Source organism: Canis lupus, chromosome 17, assembly GCF_011100685.1.
Source record: "Canis lupus familiaris isolate Mischka breed German Shepherd chromosome 17, alternate assembly UU_Cfam_GSD_1.0, whole genome shotgun sequence".
NCBI classification, from domain to species: Eukaryota; Metazoa; Chordata; class Mammalia; order Carnivora; family Canidae; genus Canis; species Canis lupus.
In genome coordinates, this window is record NC_049238.1 from 14110214 (window position 1) to 14118303 (window position 8090).

At 41.1% G+C, this 8090-nt stretch overlaps 1 pseudogene; it reads left to right on the forward strand.

Moving 5' to 3' along the window:
- The first annotated feature begins 2166 nt into the window (after positions 1 to 2166).
- Positions 2167 to 2406, forward strand: LOC100682982 (annotated as a pseudogene).
- Positions 2407 to 8090: the final 5684 nt, after the last annotated feature.

Genomic DNA, 8090 nt, shown 5'->3' on the forward strand with positions numbered 1-8090 from the left:
TTAAGTCGACTTCTCACTCTTGGCTCATGTTGACGTCAAAAGCCCTAGATTTGTAGGGGAAGAATGTGAGATGAGTGTCCTTCCTTCTGTGCTATAGCACAGCATGAACTTTAGAGGGAGGATTGCAAGTTGTTTAAGGTCTGAAATATTTGCTCCCTGCCTTTCTAGTACACGTGTTTGAGGCTGAGAATCTTATCAGTAGATAAGGGCAGAGAGGCTGCCATCCCACATTCCACAAACTTACTTCCAGATGGCTTAGAGACTAGGGGTGAAAAACTCAAGCTCTTCAATCAAGCCAAACAGCCCACACCTTTATTGCCCCATTTGTTTAGGGGCCTGTCACGGGCCTCCTAACATCTCAGAATCAGCCGTGGGGGCAGCTGTTTAATTAACTCCTCAAGGCTGCATTTTGGTGGGGGCAATTCATTTATTATGAAAAACAAATTGAAAGGTCCGAGGGTTTTTTGTTCCTTTTCTTCTTTAGTGGTTACTGTTATCTGGAGCTTCTGGCTTCGTCCAAATAGCAACGATGATGGTTTTTTAAAAGGAGCCACTTGATCTTTTGTGTTGTTACTTTTTCTTTCCTTTTCCATTTTCCGAAATCAGACTGGCTATCTGCTTTGAACATGGAGAGATTTCTTTTCCTTGGTACCAGGAAACAATGGTATTTTCCCAGACTTTTTTCTGTGTGTTTTAGTTGTAGAAATACCACACTTGCAATATTAACTACTTACAACAGTGACAAAGTTACATGTTGCTCTGTCTCAGGTTAAATTGTGGTTGTAAATAATTTTTGGCTAATTTCTAATAGTTTGAGAGCTTACTGTAAGACAGACACCTCTGTGCTAGGCCCTAAGAAACATACTGAAAGAGAAAAGAAGACAAGACTCCTTGAGGAATTTATAGTCTCACTTTCTGGGAAAAGACATACTTGTATTTTTATTACTTTTAAAATTTTTATTTAGAGATGATCTTTGATTTAAAGAGGATTTGCAAGGATTTTGTAGACTGTCCCCATAAAATCCTCACCCAACTTCCTCTAATGCCAACATCTTACATAGTAACAATATCAAAACAAATATGTTGGCATTGACATCATAGTATTAACTAAACTGTAGACTTATAGACTTTACCCAATTTTTCTACCAGTGTCCCTTTTCTGTTTCAGGATCCAGTCAGGATCCACAGCTTGTATTTAGATGTCATGTCCCCTTTGTCTTCTTCAATCTAAGACAGTTTCTTGGTCCCTTTTTGTCTTTTGTGGCCTTGATGCATCTGAAGGATAGTGGTCAGGTGTTTTGTAAAATATCCCTCTCTACTCATCCTTTTGGTGCCTGTTGAGAATCAGTCTCCTTCAGAATGTGCCCTGGAGATTATGTGGATTTAGAATTCTATGGATATAGTGTAACAGCCAAAGGGGTCTCTCATTTCTAAAATGTAGAAATGTAGAAACCCAGGCCTCCTGACTTTTGAGACAGTGTTAGAATTATCTTCCTGTCTACTTTGGAATTCCAGGGAAACTTAATTCCTGAGGAAGTCTGACCTTGAGATGTGGTCCTATAATGCCTAAAGAACTGTGCTCTACATGTTTCCCTGAGCCCCAGCGTGGAGCCTGCTCAACAAGCACTGTTAATTTGAATTCAGTTTTGCTCCAGAGAATCCAAATGCTGAGAATGGCTAAAAAGCCTTTGCCAGATATGAGCTAAAATGCATGGAAGGTTAAGAACTGATATAGTGGAGCAAGCTCAAGAAAAAAAAAAAAAAAAAAAGGCCAGATTCCAGATTCCTGGTAGCAATCTGAGATACTTACAGCAGAGCCATAGTTGTTGCCTAAAGGAGCCCCCAAAGAGCAGGTAATACTCCCCTCTCCTGCAAATACTTTTCTTTGCCCACAAGGCCAGAAGAGAGGACCTATCTGCCCTTGATCTCAAAGAACTTTCTGTCCATCTTAATTCCTGAGATCTGAGGGCACAGAATATGGCAGCCATGGATTACATCATATGGCATCTCAATTCAGTCTCTTGATTTCACACACCATTTGTTAAGGTTTAGATAAGACCTAGCAAAGTGGTAAGATCCTCATATCTCAGAGTTTGAATACGTGAAGTTAATAATTGGGTCAAATATGCCAGTGGCAGAGCAGTGCATTACCCTAAGCCTAACAAAATGGAGCTTGAGGCCATGAGCAGATACACCAGCACAGTGAACCATACTGTCATCCCCCATCTGACCTTGGTTCTATTGGCCATTGGTATGTTCTTTACTCCTTGATTCTTCACTTATGAGATTGCATCCATCAAGTACACTCAGGATATCTATGAAGAGCTCTTCATCTCCTTGGAAGCCTCACTCCTCATTGGCTTTGGAGTCTTCTTCTCACTCCTCTGAGTTGGCATCTACATATAAGCTCCCAAGGGTTCCAACCAGGCAGCCTCACTGAATTCCTACTTTTGTAAATTATTTTTTTTACTATTGCTAAAAGTGTCCCACCTGCTGCTCATAATAAAGGCAGATGTATGACTGTCAAAAAGAATAATAATAATAATTGGATCAAATAGTGCAATCATTAGTCATCTAGATCCTTCGGGAATGTGCAATTCTGAATCATCATAGAGTATTCTAGAAAGCAAGCTTATGCTTCATTATTAGTGGTCAGAAATTAATACTTGGTTCTAAATATTTTGTGTAGCCCTCTTGGGGATAGGAGAACTTTCTCCTGGCATCCTCTGTTGGCAGCATCCCAGTGCATGCTAGGTGAGTGGATTTGCCTCATGTTTTGGAGCAAAGACAAAGCAAGCCAGGAAATGGCCTGGGAATGAAGAGTACTGGTACTAGTTCCAACTGTCTCATAAGTGATTTTGCAACTTGGTAAAAGTAGCTGTGCATCTGTGTTGCAGAGTTGCTCCTAGCTGTGCTCTTAGGGAATTCAACTTGATTGGTATTTTTTGAACTAGATAGTAAAAAAGGCCTTTAGAGGTGGCTCTGGTGGGGTGTGGACTTAGGAGCGTCAATCAAATCTTTTGTTGCAAAACATTAATTTTTTTTAAGATTTTATTTATTTATTCATGAGAGACACAGAGAGAGAGGCAGAGACACAGGCAGAGGGAGAAGCAGGCTCCATGCAGGGAGCCTGATGTGGGACTCGATCCTGGGACCCCGGGATCACGCCCTGGGCTGAAGGCAGATGCTCAACCGCTGAGCCATGCAGGCATCCCAAAACATCAAATTTTTTTTGATGTTTATTTGTTTTTGAAGTCAGGAACAATGATCCAAGTGATCTGTTGCATAGTATTAAAAAGAAAGGGTTTTGTCATCAGTCAAATCTTTCACATACTGGCCACTTACTAGCTGCGTTCCTGAAGCAATAGGGTTGACTTTCCTGAGTCATAGTTTCTTCATCTTTAATAAAGAAAAAATAACTGTAGCATCCCCACCCTGAAGTTGGTGCGGATTAGAGTTATGGAGTGAAATGTGCTTTGTGCAGCACCTGGCACGTTATGGGGGTGCTATGAATTATAAAGGCTCTTCCTCCTGTAGTGTTCTGAGATCCTGAGGGCCCAACCTGGTGGCTCTACTGGAATGACACCACTGCAGTCACCATCTTCTGCAAGATTAAGGCAATTTTTAAACCTGAGCTGTCAGACGCTCAAAGGACAGGGTATCAGCCCAAGCAGGAAAAGGTCCATGAAAGGGATCCCTGCAGGTCCATCATAGCTTGCGAATTTGTTAGAAGGTGACGGAACATTCCTCTAGCTCTTACATAGGGTGGGAGACATTCTGTTCTTGGTGTCCTTCTTCTTTTCTTACCCCAACTGTGCAGGGCTATTCTGGGTCTATGTATTTTGGGAGCCATAATGAGGTGCTTCTCATCATACCTTGCCATTTTCAGGCAGCTTTTACTAGCCGCCTGGACACGGGGACAACATAGCAATTTAAGAGCTATAGTGGACTAGGCTGGAAATAGAGAGGCCTGCGCTGTAGCAGCAAGAGATGGGAGTGGGGAATTGTGTCCTCCTCTTCATAAAAGAGGAAAGCTAAAATGGCTTACAGTCACACAGAGAAAAATCCCAAGGATGAGAAATCAAATTTCCTCGTGCTCAGACTACAAGATGCCTAAGGCTAGAAAAGAATAGGTGATCTCTTAAAGCAGCAAAGAACCAACTTGAGTGGAGCTAGAGTAGAAAAATGGGCTTTCTTCATTTGCTAGAGCATAAGAGCTGTCCAAGCCACCTGATCATGATTCATTTTGAGCTGAGGTTCTACTGACATGGGAATAAATTCGAAGAAAGTGAAGCTGTCAGTCAATCAGCCTCCAAGGCAAAATGCTACCCATATAAATACCTTCAAATTCTGAGTGACCAATCATCCTTTCTTCTCCTATGGCATGAACACTCTAGAATTACAAAGCTACTCTTCCTAGACATGACTTTCCAAAGCCTGAACACTTTCTGTGTTTTGTTTTGTTTTGTTTTGTTTTAATTCTGAAGCTCATCCGGGACCTGCAGACTTGCATCTCAAAATTACATATTCTCTGACACCATAATGGAGAATCTTTGTAAAAATATATGTGCAGATTGATATCTCATTCCAAGAACCTCACATTTCCTCTCTCTTATGGCTGGGGGTGAGGGGAGGGAAAGGGGGAGAAAACGCTGCACACATTAACATTTTGCTCAAGTTTTCAAACAAAAAAATGTTGTTCCTGCTTCAAACCCAGGATAAAGGAAGTGCTTGTCTCCAGGAGCTGACACTTTCCTGGTCATATTTCAGATACAATTAGCCTCCATTGATGGCGGTGGTTGATCTATCAAATGAGCAGCTAATCTTATCTGCGGTTCACAAATGGCTCAGATGGTAGCTTGTGACTTTGATTACTGGAAGACTGGTCCCCATCAGACGGCTTTGCTCCAAACAGTGGTCCTTTCAGCCTTCTGCTCATGGAGATCAAAGCACTCTCCCCTCTCCCTATCTGCAGGGAAGCTCATTAGAGGGAGGCTGTCAGGGTTATAATCACGCAACAGTTTTACTTCTGGGTTATAACGCTTTCCCCTTCTTATCAGCCTGTGAGGTCCAAAGTGAGAAGGATAAAGGAGGTACCGATGACATCTGATACATTTAATAGGCTCACTGGTGACTGCCTGGCCCCAGCTCTCTGCCACTGCTGCCTCACTGACTACTGACGGAGTTCCCTCTCCGCCCCCGGCCTATAGGGATTATTCTTTATTCCTGGGGGTGTGAGATGGCGGTAGGGGGCAGGATCCATTGTCTCCTAAGAGTTGCTTTACTATGAGAACAGAATAAAAGAAAATAGGAGTTTCTAGATCCAGAGATCTGCCTTTAAATTTCATCTTTCATACAGCAGTGCATGAACTTGAGCATTTTGCTGTGATCTTCAGTTTCTCCTGTAAAATATGTAAATTAAGACTTTTCTAATTGGCCTTAATGTGCAGATCTCAAATCTCTCTCTCCCAGAAGACTTCTATTATAACCTGAGTTCCATTCCTCTCCTTCCCCCTTCACCTGGAAGAGTTACAGCACCTCCCTACTGTCATTGCTACCTCTTCTGTCTTCTAGGGCACTACTAACACTGCACTTGGCATGCCTGGTTCTCTGTCCCCTTGCTTTTTCCTCCCCAACAGACAGTGAAATATTCAAGGTATAGGGGATTGAGGCTCTATATATCAAAGAATGCCTTCACTTGACACAGTTGACGCTAAAGGAATGCTTGTTGTTCTCACTGAATGAAGTACTCTATATTAACATGATTTGCAAAGCAGAGTGGGAAGGATTTGCACTTAGTGGATGTAGATGCTTTTGGAGATTCATTAGGAACTCATGTCAATGACCTATTTTAGTGGTTCTGGGGTGGGGCCGAAGAATTTACAGTTTTTTTTTTAAGGTTTTATTTATTTATTTGAGAGAGAGTGAGAGAGAGAGAGAGAGAACACAAACAGCAGAGAAGGGCAGAAGAGCAAGCAGACTCCCCACTGAGCAAGAGGCCTGATTCAGGGCTCTATCCCCAGACATCAGGATCATGACCTGACCAGAAGGTATATGCTTAACCAAGTGAGCCACCCAGGTGCCGCAAGATTTTACAGTTCCAACAAGTTCCCACTTTAAGAACCACTGATGTAACCTGATCCTTCTATTTGTAGATGAAGATATTTTTTTAAAGATTTTATTTTAATTTATTCATGAGACACACACAGAGAGAGAGAGAGAGAGAGAGAGGCAGAGACACAGGCAGAGGGAGAAGCAGGCTCCATGCAGGGAGCCCGATGTGGGACTCGATCCCAGGTCTCCAGGATCAGGCCCTGGGCCAAAGGTGACACTAAACCACTGAGCCACCCAGGCTGCCCTGTAGATGAAGATACTGAGGCTCAGAGTGGAGAAGGGACTTGTGCAAGGCCAGATAATTAGAGGCCTCAGTGCGTTCTTATTTCTAGTTTATCAAAGTCAACTCTGTCACGTGTGTGTATTTTGAAACATATACTGAATACATCTTGCTGTTTGTTTTTAATTTATGTTGATCTCCTTAAGGCTTCAAGCTTGGGTCTTTTAATTCTAAATCTCATGGTCATTTCACAACATAGTCATTTCATAACTTGCTGTTTTCGTGTTAAGAAGCAACTAGAGTCCTGCTGCCAAGATGCCGGCTGAGTTATTATCTTTATTTGTCTCTTGTATTCTGTATCTTCATTGATGCTTTTAGAAATAGCTGGGAAGAAATGCCCAAGGGAACACAGCTCACAGAAGAATCAGAGAAGGACTCTTAGTACCATGTGGCGGACTTGGTGTCTTCATCACGTAGCCCAACATAACCTAGGTCAGGTCTTTACCCATCCACTCAGATGGGAATGTGGAGCTCCTGCCAGCAGTGGTCATTATCAGAATGAGAAGCAACAACCGTTGGCTATGGGAGTGGGAGGTCTGGAGCTGGATAGGCCTAGGTTTAATTTTCACTTCCTCATATCCCTGGCAGAGTAAAATTGCTTCAGGGATTTAACTAGGAGACTCATTTTGTTACTACATAAACTAGGAAACAGATCTACTTCACAGGGTTATTGTAAGAATTAAAAGAAGGAATTTGTAAGCATCATGCACTGTATTGGGAACATACCAAGTACTTGGCCAGCGTGAGGGCCTTCTCCTCCTCTCTTCTCTTCCTACCTTTCTTTACCTCCTCCCCACTGTCTCTCACTATCATCAAAAAACCGACATGGGAGAACATGGGTGAAAAATGTTAACCCAGCTGGAAAAATAAGCAAAATACCTTTTGTTTTTAACCTATCTCCTGATTTACTTACTGTTCTTTCTTCAACATTAATTTAACTGTGATTTTTTTTTTTTTTTGCTTGTGGAAATCCATCTAAAACTTTTAAGAAAGAAATTATTTGCAGTTAAAATAATGACCTTTCCATTAAATATAATTTGGGAGGCATTAGTACTAATTGTAATTATAATGGAATTTATGTCTGACACGTTATGGTTCATGTGATGAAAGAAAGCCAGGCACTCCCCAGAAATCAGTGACAAGCTTATCAGAATATTAATCTCCTTCAGTTACTCTTTAAGAGAATAAATAACTAATCAGTCACTGGATGCTAATACAATATATAACACTTTGCTAAGATGGATGATAATTTAAGCTTCAGCAGAATATATTTATTTAACTGACAGAAATCATGACTCAATTTTATTTGTTTTAAATGTCAATGCAGTAAAGCCAGACTAGCAATAATGCTTGGAAAACGGAAATTTTTGAGTAATATTTTTTAATTAATCTTTGTGAGAAATAATAAATTCCATCTTAAGCATTCAACATATATCTGAGATGTTTGTTAATTACCCAGTCTTAGTAAGTGGTCTCTGAGAAATACCTTTAATCCATGCTAGGCTCATTCCTTGAGCATAATTATTTTGACCATCAAATTTCATGGCATATAATTTTAGCTGCAGAAGTTTTGAGAAATAGGACAAATGTTTGTTGGCCCAGAACAGAACTACCTGTTAAGATTCTGAATAAATTACAGGTATTAATCAACTTTGTTGGGATTACCTTTTTCTCCTATGGTGGAATTAGGGGGATG